The sequence below is a fragment of the Triticum aestivum genome, chromosome 2B (genome assembly GCF_018294505.1).
Source record: "Triticum aestivum cultivar Chinese Spring chromosome 2B, IWGSC CS RefSeq v2.1, whole genome shotgun sequence".
Taxonomy (NCBI): Eukaryota; Viridiplantae; Streptophyta; class Magnoliopsida; order Poales; family Poaceae; genus Triticum; species Triticum aestivum.
In genome coordinates this window covers 456,061,311-456,075,794 of record NC_057798.1, presented here as the reverse complement: position 1 = coordinate 456,075,794, position 14,484 = coordinate 456,061,311, and the positions used below count along the sequence as shown (strand labels likewise).

Genomic DNA, 14,484 nt, shown 5'->3' with positions numbered 1-14,484 from the left:
GTAGCAAAGTATTTAGTAGCAAAGTAATATGATAATAAAGGTAACGGTAGCAAAAGTAATATTTTTGGATTTTGTGGTGATTGTAACAATAGCAACGAAAAAGTAAATAAGCGAAGAACAATATGTGAAAAGCTCGTAGGCAATGGATCAGTGATGGATAATTATGTCGGATGTGATTCCTCATGTAATAGCTATAACATAGGGTGACACAGAACTAGCTCCAATTCATCAATGTAATGTAGGCATGTATTCTATAAATAGTCATACGTGCTTATGGAAAAGAACTTGCATGACATCTTTTGTCCTACCCTCCCGTGGCAGCGGTGTCCTAGCGGAAACTAAGGTATATTAAGGCCTCCTTTTAATAGAGAACCGGAACAAAGCATTAGCACATAGTGAAAACATGAACTCCTCGAACTACGGTCATCACCGAGAAGAGTCCCAATTATTGTCACTTCGGGGTTGTCGGATCATAACACATAATAGGTGACTATAGACTTGCAAGATAGGATCAAGAACACACATATATTCATGAAAACATAATAGGTTCAGATCTAAAATCATGGCACTCGGGCCCTAGTGACAAGCATTAAGCATAGCAAAGTCATAGCAACATCAATCTCAGAACATAGAGGATACTAGGGATCAAACCCTAACAAAACTAACTTGAGTACATGGTAAATCTCATCCAACCCATCACCGTCCAGCAAGCCTACGATGGAATTACTCACGCACGGCGGTGAGCATCATGAAATTGGTGATGGAGGATGGTTGATGATGACGACAGCGACGAATCCCCCTCTCCGGAGCCCCGAACGGACTCCAGATCAGCCCTCCCGAGAGAGATTAGGGCTTGGCGGCGGCTCCGTGTCGTAAAACGCGATGAAACTTTCTCTCTGATTTTTTTCTCCCCGAACGTGAATATATGGAGTTGGAGTTGAGGTCGGTGGAGGTCCAGGGGGCCCATGAGATAGGAGGCTGCGCCCTGGGGGGGCGCCCCCCTGTCTCGTGGACAGCCTGTCGACCCCTTGGCATTAATTCTTTCGCCAAAAATTCTTATTAAAACGCGATGAAACTTTCTCTTCAATTTTTTTTCTCTGCGAGACGGAATATATGGAGTTGAAGTTGAGGTCGGTGGAGCCTTAGGAGGCCAACGAGACAGTGGGGCGCGCCCAGGGGGGAGGGCGCGCCCCCACCCTCGTGGACAGGGTGTGGGCCCCCTGGTCTTGATTCTTTCACCAGTATTTTTTATATTTTCCAAAAAGTGCCTCCGTGGATTTTCAAGACATTCCGAGAACTTTTGCTTTCTACACATAAAACAACATCATGGCAGTTCTGCTGAAAACAGCGTCAGCCCGGGTTAGTTTCATTCAAATCATGCAAGTTAGAGTCCAAAACAAAGGCAAAAGTGTTTGGAAAAGTAGATACGTTGGAGACGTATCAACTCCCCCAAGCTTAAACCTTTGCTTGTCCTCAAGCGATTCAGTCAATAAACTAAAAGTGATAAAGAAAAACTTTTACAAACTCTATTTGCTCTTGTTGTTATAAACATGCAAAGCCATCATTCAGGTTTTAGCAAATATTATGAACTAACCATACTCATAATAATACTTAGGCCTCACAATTACTCATATCAATAGCATAATCAGCTAGCCAGCCATAATAATAAAACTCGGATGACAACACTTTCTCAAAACAATCATAACATGATATAACAAAATGGTATCTCGCTAGCCCTTTCTGAGACCGCAAAACATAAATGCAGAGCACCTTTAAAGATCAAGGGCTGACTAAACATTGTAATTCATGGTAAAAGAGATCCAGTCAAGTCATACCCAATATAAACCAATTAATGAATGCAAATGACAGTGTGCTCTCCAGCGGGTGCTTTTTAATAAGAAGGGTGATGACTCAACATAAAAGTAAATAGATAGGCCCTTCGCAGAGGGAAGCAGGGATTTGTAGAGGTGCCAAAGGTCGATTTTAAAATAGAGATTGAATAACATTTTGAGCGGCATACTTTCACTGTCAACACAACAACTATGAGATGGTTGTATCTTCCATGCTACATACATTATAGGCGGTTCCTAAACAGAATGGTAAAAGTTTATACTCCCCCACCACCAACAAGCATCAATCCATGGCTTGCTCGAAACAACGAGTGCCTTTAACTAACAACAGCCCTGGGTGAGTTTTGTTTAATTATTTTGATTTGCTTTGATCTTTTTGGATCATGGGACTGGGCATCCCGGTTACCGGCCCTTTCTCGTGAATGAGGAGCGAAGTCCACTCCTCTTGAGAATAACCCACCTAGCATGGAAGATAAAGGCAGCCCTAGTTGAAACATGAGCTGCTCGAGCATACAAAACAGAATTTCATTTGAAGGTTTGGAGTTTGGCACATACAAATTTACTTGGAACGGCAGGTAAATACCGCATATAGGAAGGTATGGTGGACTCATATGGAACAACTTTAGGGTTTAAGGAGTTTGGATGCACAAGCAGTATTCCCGCTTAGTACAGGTGAAGGCTAGCAAAAGACTTGGAAGCGACCAACTGAGAGAGCGACAACAGTCATAAACATGATTAAAATTAATTTACACCGAATACAAGCATGAGTAGGATATAATCTACCATGAACATAAATATCATGAAGGCTATGTTGATTTGTTTCAACTACATGCGTGAACATGTGCCAAGTCGAGTCACTCAATTTATTCAAAGGAGGATACCATCCCATCATACCACATCATAATCATTCTAATAGCATGTTGGCACGCAAGGTAAACCATTATAACTCATAGCTAATCAAGCATGGCACAAGCAACTATAATCTCTAAATGTCATTGCAAATATGTTTACTTCATAATAAGCTGAATCAAAACGATGAACTCATCTTATTTACAAAAACAAGAGAGGTCGAGTTCATACCAGCTTTTCTCATCTCAATAAGTCCATCATATATCGTCATTATTGCCTTTCACTTGCACGACCGAACTATGTGTATAATAATAATAGTGCATGTGCATTGGACTAAGCGGGAATCTGCAAGCATTCAACTCAAAAGAGAAGACAAGATAATATGGGCTCTAAGTTAAATAAACAATCATGCATATGAGAGCCACTAAACATTTTCAATATGGTCTTCTCGACCCCCAAAGGAAAGAAAAGAAAATAAAACTATTTACACGGGAAAGCTCCCAACAAGTAAAAGAAGAACGAGAAATCTTTTGGGGTTTTCATTTTAATTTCTACTACAAGCATGGAAATTAAACTAACTATTTTTTTTGTTTTTTCTTAAGGTTCATCAAACACACAAGAAGAAAGCGAGAAAAAGGAAACGAAATTACCATGGATAATACAATGAAAGAGTACGAGCACCGACGACTAGTGTGTGAACATGAATGTGAAGTTGGTGAGAAATACGTACTTCCCCAAGCTTAGGCTTTTGGCCTAAGTTGGTCTAATACCAAGGACCGCCTGGCTGATATCCGTAGTTGTAACTGGGGTCGTACGGAGATGTAGCAGCAACCGCCTCCTGAGCTGCGGCATGTTGGCGAGCCGCCTCCGCTCTCCCCTCGTGTTCAGCTACTTCCTCCCTGGTAACAACATGTCTTCCGTTTGCCTGTTGATCAAAAAGGAGAGGAGCAGGAAGAGTAACATGGACGACGTTGCGTCTGTCATAGATTAGTCGATAATGGAGCAATTGTTCATTCCTCCTAAGAAAATGATGATTGACCATAGCGTCATAATCTAAATAAGCAGGAGGTATCATCATACCCCCCTCTCGTGGGGCTATACCTAGATAATTAGTCACACGGGTTGCATAAATTCCTCCAAATAAATCTCCAGCTCTACCATTGTTCTGCAACCTACGTGCAACTGTTGCCCCCAAGTTATAACCTTTATAACCTAACACAGCACTCTTGAGGACACAAAGATCAGGGACACACATATGACATGCTTCATCTTTACCATTAATGCATATACCAATGAAGAGAGCAAAATAATGTATAGCAGGAAAATGAATGCTCCCTATGGTAGCTTGTGCTATGTCCCTGGATTCTCTCACAATAATACTAGCAAGGAAATCTATAAATTCAGATTTTTGAGGATCATTAATATTACCCCACTGCGGAAGTTTGCAAGCAGTTGTAAAATCCTCTAAGTCCATGGTATAAGATGTGTCATAAATATCAAATAGGACACTAGGAGAATTACGCGTACAGTTATATTTAAACCTCCGCACAAAGAATCAGTCAATTGATAGTACTGAGTACACTTATCTTGTAAGAAGTCCTCCAGCTCAGCAGTACGCACATACGCGTCAAATTCCTCCTTAAAGCCTGCTTCAACCATGAAATCGTCGGATGGCCACTCACAAGCTCGTACATCCGCATCCCTCGGTAATTCAACATCTTGCTCACGTATAGCAATCCTGGGTTCTTTCTTTATCGAGGAACCACCTTGGTACATTCTCCTAGACATAATTCTTTTTCTGAAAAATTTCTGAAATTTTAGTAACTTCAAAATAAAAGTGAATAAAACTAAACAAGATTGGTAGCAACTACTCCTACAAGTGCCTAGAGCCTATATCACGCATTAGAATTGCTTGGGACCTCATAAATTTAACATGCAAGCTCAAGAACATGGTCACCTATGCAGCAAAAATTTGCAATGAATAAAGCACTAGAACAAAAACTAATTGGACCAATGGAGGAGTCAGATACCAAGCAACAATCTCCCAAAGCAGTTTTGTGAATGGAGCTTTGAGCAAGGAGATCGAAAATCGCAGCAAAATGAGCTAGAACTCGTGCTTGAGCTGGATGGTGATTTTTTGGGTAGAATATGGAGTGTGTGGGTGCTGGCATAAGTGGAGGGGGCCACCAGGGGCCTAGGAGACAGGGGGAGCGCCTAGGGTAGGTGGGCGCGCCCTCCACTCTCGTGGCCTGGTGCTTGCCCCTCCTGCAGTGATTTCAGTGCCTAAAATCCTCAAATATTCCATAAAAAATCATACTAAATTTGCAGGGCATTTGGAGCACTTTTATTTTCGGGATATTTTTTATTGCACGGGTAATTCAGAAAACTGACAGATAATACCATTTTTGCTTTATTTATTCTAAATAACAGAAAGTAAAAAGAGGGTACAGAAGGTTGTGCCTTCTAGTTTCATCCATCTTGTGATCATCAAAATGAATCCACTAACAAGGTTGATCAAGTCTTGTTAACAAACTCATTCCGAATAACACAGAGCTGGAGAAATTTCGAATAACACTAAGTTACCTCAACGGGGATATGAAAATCCCCAACAATAAGAATATCATACTTTTTCTTGACAGTAGGGAGAGGAAATTCAAAACCTCCAATAATGATAGTTAGAACTTTTCCAATAGAATTGATGCTATGAACTTGAGATTGTTTCCTCGGAAAGTGTACCGTATGCTCATTACCATTAACATGAAAAGTGACATTGCCTTTGTTGCAATCAATAACAGCCCCTGCAGTATTCAAAAAAGGTCTACCAAGGATAATCGACATACTATCATCCTCGAGAATATCAAGAATAACAAAGTCCGTTAAGATAGTGACATTTGCAACCACAACAGGCACATCCTCACAAATACCGACAGGTATAGCAGTTGATTTATCAGCCATTTGCAAAGATAATTCAGTAGGTGTCAACTTATTCAATTCAAGTCTACGATATAAAGAGAGAGGCATAACACTAACACCGGCTCCAAGATCACATAAAACAGTTCTAACATAATTTCTTTTAATGGAGCATGGTATAGTTGGTACACCCGGATCTCCAAGTTTCTTTGGTATTCCACCCTTAAAAGTATAATTTGCAAGCATGGTGGAAATTTCAGCTTCCGGTATCTTTCTTTTGTTTGTAATGATATCCTTCATATATTTAGCATAAGGATTTACTTTAAGCATATTAGTTAAGCGCATACGTAAAAAAATAGGTCTAATCATTTCAGCAAAGTGCTCAAAATCCTCATCATCCTTTGTCTTGGATGGTTTAGGAGGAAAGGGCATGGGTTTCTGAACCCATGGTTCTCTTTCTCTACCGTGCTTCCTAGCAATAAAATCTCTCGTATCATAATGTTGATTCTTTGATTGTGGGTTATCAAGATCAACAGTAGGTTCAATCTCTACTTCATTGTTTTTGCTAGGTTGAGCATCAACATGAACATTATCATTAACATTATCACTAGGTTCATGTTCATCACCTGATTGTGTTTCAGCATCAGAGATAGAAATATCATTGGGATTCTCAGGTGTGTCTACAGTAGGTTCACTAGAAGCATGCAAAGTCCTATCGTTTTTCTTTTTCTTCTTTTTAGAAGAACTAGGTGCCTCTAAAGTATTTCTCTGAGAATCTTGCTCGATTCTCTTAGAGTGGCCTTCAGGATACAAAGGTTCCTGAGTCATTCTACCAGTTCTAGTAGCCACTCTAACAGCAAAGTCATTTTTATTATTTAATTCATCAAGAAAATCATTTTGGGCTTTAAGTACTTGCTCAGCTTGAGTAGCAACTATAGAAGCATATTTGCTAATGAGTTTGAGTTCACCTTTAACTCTAGCCATATTATCGCTCACGCGTCCTATCTCGAAAGCATTATTCTTTAACTATCTACCAACATAAGCATTAAAACTTTCTTGTCTAGCCATAAAGTCATCAAATTCATCTAAGCATGGACTGTGAAATTTAGTAGAGGGGATTTCAACTTTATCATATCTATAGAGAGAATTTACCTTTACTACCTGTGTCGGGTTATCAAGACAATGTGGTTCTTCAACAGGTGGTATATTAAGACCATGTATTTCTTCAATAGGAGGTAAATTCTTAACATCTTCAACTTTAATACCTTTTTCTTTCATTGATTTCTTTGCCTCTTGCATATCTTCAGGACTGAGAAATAAAACACCTCTCTTCTTCTGAGTGGGTTTAGGAATAGGCTCAGGAGTTGGCACAATTGGTTCAGGAATTGCCTCAGGAAGAGTCCAATTATTTTCATTAGTCAACATATTATTCAATAATAATTCAGCTTCGTCGACTGTTCTTTCCCTGAAAACACAACCAGCACAACTATCCAAGTAATCCTTGGAAGCATCGGTTAGTCCATTATAAAAGATATCAAGTATTTTATTTTTCTTAAGAGGATGATCAGGCAAAGCATTAAGTAATCGGAGAAGCCTCCCCAAGCTTGTGGGAGACTCTCTTCTTCGATTTGCACAAAATTATATATTTCCCGCAAGGCAGCTTGTTTGTTATGAGCAGGGAAATATTTAGCAGGGAAGTAATAAATCATATCCTGGGGACTACGCACACAACCAGGAGCATGAGAATTATACCAAGTCTTAGCATCACCCTTTAATGAGAACGGAAATATCTTAAGGATATAATAGTAGCGAGATTTATCATCATGAGTAAACAGGCTGGCTTTATCATTCAACTTGGTAAGATGTGCCACAACAGTTTCAGATTCAAGGCCATAAAAAGGATCAGATTCAACTAAAGTAATAATTTCAGGATCAACAGAGAATCCATAATCCTTATCAGTAACACAGATAGGTGAAGTAGCAAAAGCAGGGTCAGGTTTCATTCTAGCATTAAGAGACTACGGCTTCCATTTAGCTAATAATTTTTTAAGATCATATCTATCATTGCAAGCAAAGATAGCTCTAGCAGCTTCTTCATTCATAACATAACCCTCAGGAACAACAGGCAAGTCATAATCATTGGGAGAATTTTCATTATCACTATCATCAATAATAGCATCTTCAATAATTTCATTCTCTCTAACCCTAGCAAGTTGTTCATCAAAAAATTCTTCACCTAATGGCAAAGTAGTATCACGCACAGAAGTAGTTTCATCATAAGTATCATGCATAGCAGAAGTGGCATCATCAATAACATGCGACATATCAGAATTCATAGCAGTAGCAGGTTTAGGTGTCGCAAGCTTACTCAAATAGAAGGAGAATCTAGTGCAGAGCTAGATGGCAGTTCCTTACCTCCCCTCGTAGTTGAGGGAAAAATCGTAGTTCTGTCGTCTTTCAGGTTCTTCATAGTGATCAACAGATATAAATCCCAAGTGACTCAGAGAATAGAGCTATGCACCCCGGCAGCGGTGCCAGAAATTAGTCTTGATAACCCACAAGTGTAGGGGATCGCAACAACTTTCGAGGGTAAAGTATTCAACCCAAATTTATTGATTCGACACAAGGGGAGCCAAAGAATATTCTTGAGTATTAGCAGTTGAGTTGTCAATTCAACCACACCTGGATAACTTAGTATCTGTAGCAAAGTATTTAGTAGCAAAGTAATATGATAATAAAGGTAACGGTAGCAAAAGTAATATTTTTGGGTTTTGTAGTGATTGTCACAATAGCAACGGAAAAGTAAATAAGCGAAGAACAATATGTGAAAAGCTCGTAGGCAATGGATCAGTGATGGATAATTATGTCGGATGCAATTCGTCATGTAATAGCTATAACATAGGGTGACACAGAACTAGCTTCAATTCATCAATGTAATGTAGGCATGTATTCCGTAAATAGTCATACATGCTTATGGAAAAGAACTTGCATGACATCTTTCGTCCTACCCTCCCGTGGCAGCGGGGTCCTAGCGGAAACTAAGGGATATGAAGGCCTCCTTTTAATAGAGAACCGGAACAAAGCATTATCACATAGTGAAAACATGAACTCCTCAAACTACGTTCATCACCGAGAAGTATCCCGATTATTGTCACTTCAGGGTTGTCGGATCATAACACATAATAGGTGACTATAGACTTGCAAGATAGGATTAATAACACACATATATTCATGAAAAGATAATAGGTTCAGATCTGAAATCATGGCACTCGGGCCCTAGTGACAAGCATTAAGCATAGCAAAGTCATAGCAACATCAATCTGAGAACGTAGTGGATACTAGGGATCAAACTCTAACAAAACTAACTTGATTACATGGTAAATCTCATCCAACCCATCACCGTCCAGCAAGCCTACGATGGAATTACTCACGCACGGCGGTGAGCATCATGAATTTCGTGATGGAGGATGGTTGATGATGATGACGGCGATGAATCCCCCTCTCCGGAGCCTCGAACGGACTCCAGATCAGCCCTCCCGAGAGAGATTAGGGCTTGGCGGCGGCTCCGTATTGTAAAACGTGATGAAACTTTCTCTCTGATTTTTTTCTCCGTGAGACGGAATATATGGAGTTGGATTTGAGGTTGGCGGAGCCTCAGGGGGCCCACAAGACAGGGGGCGCGCCCAGGGGGAGGGCACGCCCCCCACCCTCGTGGACAGGGTGTGGGCCCCCTGGTCTTGATTCTTTCGCCAATATTTTTTATATTTACCAAAAAGTGCCTCCGTGGATTTCCAGGACATTCCGAGAACTTTTGCTTTCTACACATAAAACAACATCATGGCAGTTCTGCTGAAAATAGTGTCAGTGCGGGTTAGTTCCATTCAAATCATGCAAGTTAGAGTCCAAAACAAGGGCAAAACTGTTTGGAAAAGTAGATACGTTGGAGAGTATTGATGACCCACAAGTGTAGGGGATCTATCGTAGTCCTTTCGATATGTAAGAGTGTCGAACCCAACGAGGAGCAGACGGAAATGATAAGGGGTTTTCAGTAAGGTTTTCTCTGCAAGCACTGAAATTATAGGTAATAGATAGTTTTGTGATAAGATAAATTGTAATGAGCAACAAGTAAATAAAGTAAATAATATGCAGCAAGGTGGCCCAATCCTTTATGTAGCAAAGGATAAGCCTGGACAATTTCTAATAATGAGAAAGGAGCTCCCGAGGACACATGGGAATTATCGTCAAGCTATTTTTTATCACGCTCATATGATTCGCGTTCGGTACTTTGATAATTTGATATGTGGGTGGACCGGTGCTTGGGTACTGCCCTTACTTGGACAAGCATCCCACTTATGATTAACCCCTATTGCAAGCATCCGCAACTACAAAAGAAGTATTAAGGTAAACCTAACCACAACATTAAACATATGGATCCAAATCAGCCCCTAACGAAGCAACGCATAAACTAGGGTTTAAGCTTTTGTCACTCTAGCTACCCATCATCTACTTATTACTTCCCCATGCCTTCCTCTAGGCCCAAATAATGGTGAAGTGTCATGTAGTCGACATTCACATAACACCACTAGAGGAAAAGGCAACATACATCTCATCAAAATATCGAACGAATACCAAATTCACATGACTACTAATAGCAAGACTTCACCCATGTCCTCAGGAACAAATGTAACTACTCACAAAGCATATTCATGTTCATAATCAGAGGAGTAATAATATGCATTAAGGATCTGAACATATGATCTTCCACCAAGTAAACCAATTAGCATCAACTATAAGGAGTAATCAACACTACTAGCAACCCACAGGTACCAATTTGTGGTTTTGATACACGATTGGATACAAGAGATGAACTAGGGTTTTAAGAGGAGATGGTGCTGGTGAAGATGTTGATGGAGATTGACCCCCTCCCGATGAGAGGATCGTCGGTGATGACGTTGGTGATGATTTCCCCCTCCCGGAGGGAAGTGTCCCCGGCAGAACAGCTCCGCCAGAGCCCTAGATTGGTTCCGCCAAGGTTCCGCCTCGTGGCGGCGGAGTTTCTTCCCGTAAGCTTGCCCACGATTTTTTCCAGGGTAAAAGCCGTCATATAGCAGAAGATGGACATCGTGGGCCACCAGGGGGCCCAGGAGACAGGGGGCATGCCCAGTAGGGGTGGGCACGCCCCCCACCCTCCTGGCCAGGGTGTGAGCCCCCTAATGTATTTCTTCCGCTCAATAATTCTTATTAATTCCAAAAACATGTTTCGTGGAGTTTCAGGATTTTTGGAGCAGTGCAGAATAGGTTTCCAATGTTTGCTCCTTTTCCAGCCAGAATTCCAGCTGCCGGCATTCCCCCTCTTCATGGTAAACCTTGTAAAATAAGAGAGAATAGCCATAAGTATTTAGATATAATGTGTAATAACAGCCCATAATGCAATAAATATTGATATAAAAGTATGATGCAAAATGGACGTATCAACTCCCCCAAGCTTAGACCTCGCTTGTCCTCAAGCGGAAGCCGAAATCAAAAAATATGTCCACATGTTTAGAGATAGAGGTGTCGATAAAAAAATACGGACATGAGGGCATGATGATCATTCTTATAACGGCAACATATATAGATTTTATTATATGATTTCTTATGCTCAAGTAACGATCAATTCACAATGTCAAGTATGGTTCAAAAACTTCATTGAGAACTAACAAACTATAATCTCAGTCATTGAAGCAATTGCAATTTATGATAACATCAGAAAGAGTCAACAATAGAGCTTTTCAGCAAATCCACATACTCAACTATCTTGTAGTCTTCTACAAGTTCTAACACTCACGCAATACTTATGGTTATGGAGTTTCAGCCGGACACTGAGAAAGATAGGGGCATATTGTGTTGCCTCCCAACGTATTCACCTTCGGGTGATGTCAACAATAATAGCCTATGCTAACTTACATCCAATTGGATATATATGTCATGATCTTTGAACACGAGGAGCTTGCCAAAGGATAAAATGAAAAAGGGAAAGGTGAGGATCACCTTGACTCAAGCATAAAGTAAAAACATAAAGTAAAAGATAGGCCCTTCGCAGAGGGAAGCAGAGGTTGTCATGTGTGTTTAGGGTTGGATGCACAAAATCTCAATGCAAAAGAACGTCACTTTTATTGCCCCTTGTATGTGGACCTTTATTATGCAGTCCGTCGCTTTTATTACTTCCACAACAAGATCGTATAAAACTTATTTTCTCTGCACTAATAAGTCATACATATTTAGATAGCAATTTTTATTGCCTGCAACATGACAACTTACTTGAAGGATCTTACTCAATCCATAGGTAGGTATGGTGGACTCTCATGGGAAAACTGGGTTTAAGGATATTTGGAAGCACAAGTAGTATCTCTACTTAGTGCAAGGAATTTGGCTAGCATGAGGGGGAAAGGTAAATTCAACATGTTTGGAAGGTCAATGACAATATACTTTAACTGAGATGTGAGAAAACATTAACCATTACGTTGTCTTCCTTGTCCAACGTCAACTCTTTTAGCATGTCATACTTAATGAGTGCTCCCAATCATAAAAGATGTCCAAGATAATACATTTATATGTGAACCTCTCTTTCCTTATCACTTCCTATTAATTGCAACGATGACCAAAACTACGTTTATCAACTCTCAATAACTTTTATGCCTCATACTTTCTATGTGTGAAGTCATCACTAACCATAAGATCAATATGAACTCTTTTATTCTTTCTACTTCCTCAAGATCATAGCAACATAACAAAGCCCTTGACTCAACACTAATCTTTATTATAGATAGCTCATGGACTCGATTACAAAAAGAGATCGCAAAGCAAAACTCAAAACTACTTGATATCAAAACTTTAATCTACTAGATCAAGATACTACTAAAAGACCGAACTAAATAAAACCGTAAAGATAGGAGTGTGATGGTGATACGATACCGGGGCACCTCCCCCAAGCTTGGCAGTCACCAAGGGGAGTGCCCATACCCATGTGATTATTTTTCCTTCTTCACGGTTGGTGTTATGATCTTCTTGGCGATGATGCTTTTCAAGATACAGTTCTCCTCCTCGAGCTTATGGACTTGTTGTTTGAGGTCCATAATTTCTTTACGGAGCTTGCCAGTAATGGCCAAAGCTCCCTTTACCCAAGGATGCTGCATAGCTTCTGGAGAACAAGTGAAGCTCTTTTTCATATTTTCATAAGAAAGAAATCTAAAGTTGGAAGGGATGACCGAAGTTGGGATAGCCAAGCTAGGCAGTTCCCCCATCATGAATTTTTCTTGGAGAGGAGAGGTAACTTCTTGATCTTCCTCCATGGCATCTATCCTTTTCAAATCAGCCTCCATCTCATCCTCCGTTGATGGTCCAAAGTGATAAGCATTGCTATTTGCTCCTGGACCTGGTGTTGGGTGGGACACCCAACTCTCCCCAACTGACTCCTGAGAAGACATCTTGCTTTTAATCTGCAACAGGAACAACTCGAAACGAAAACAGAGGATATTTGCGTGATACGGTGGTCAAAACCTTCGGGAATTTATATAACGATTTTTTACCGACAAATTACGTAACGTGCAAGAAAACGGAGTCCGAGAGGCACACGAGGTGTCCACGAGACAGGGGGCATGCCCAATAAGGGAGGGCGCGCCCTCCACTCTCGTGGAGGACTCATGTCCCTTTCGGACTACTTCTTTCTTCCTAAAATTCTTAAATATTCCAAAACTGATAAAAAATGCCATTGGAGTTGTTTTGGAGTCGGTTTACTTACCGTACCACATACCTATTCCTTTTCGGAGTCTGGAACGTTCTGGAAAGTGTCCCTTATGTATTCCTCCGGGGTCACGGTTTCAATAATATTAGTTTCAACATTGATAGGATTACCTGAAATATAATGTTTAATTCTTTGACTGTTCACCACCCTCGGACTTGTGCGTTCGAAGTTGTTGATTTTTATGGCACCAGAACGATAGACCTCCTCGATAACATAAGGACCTTCCCATTTAGAGAGAAGTTTTCCTGCAAAAAATCTTAAGCGAGAGTTGAATAATAAACATAATCTCCTACGTTAAACTCACGCTTTTGTATCCTTTTATCATGCCAGCGTTTGACTTTTTCTTTGAATAGCTTGGCATTCTCATAGGCTTGGGTTCTCCATTCATCGAGTGAGCTAATATCAAACAACCTCTTCTGACCGGCAAGTTTGAAGTCATAGTTGAGCTCTTTGATAGCCCAATATGCTTTATGTTCAAGTTCAAGAGGTAAATGACATGCTTTTCCATAAACCATCTTATAGGGAGACATACCCATAGGATTTTTGTATGCAGTTCTATAGGCCCATAATGCATCATCAAGTTTCTTGGACCAATTCTTTCTAGATCTATTGACAGTCTTTTGCAAAATTAATTTGAGCTCTCTATTGCTCAACTCTACTTGGCCACTAGACTGCGGATGATAAGGAGATGCGATTCTATGATTAACATCATACTTAGCAAGCATCTTACGGAAAGCACCATGAATAAAATGTGAACCACCATCAGTCATAAGATATCTAGGGACTCCAAACCTCGGAAAAATAACTTCTTTAAGCATTTTAATAGAAGTGTTATGATCAGCACTACTAGTTGGAATAGCTTCTACCCACTTAGTAACATAATCAACAGCAACTAAAATATGTGTGTAAGCATTGGAGGCAGGAAAAGGTCCCATATAATCAAAGCCCCAAACATCAAACGGTTCAATAACAAGAGAGTAATTCATAGGAATTTCTTGACGTCTACTAATATTACCTATTCTTTGGCATTCATCACAAGATAAGACAAACTTACGAGCATCTTTGAAGAGAGTAGGCCAATAAAAACCAGAT

The 14,484-nt window shown here is 40.2% G+C and overlaps 1 pseudogene; it reads right to left on the bottom strand.

The window, feature by feature from the left end:
• LOC123041381 (uncharacterized) overlaps positions 1-14,484 on the bottom strand; it is an 81,440-nt pseudogene that overhangs the window by 66,507 nt on the left and 449 nt on the right.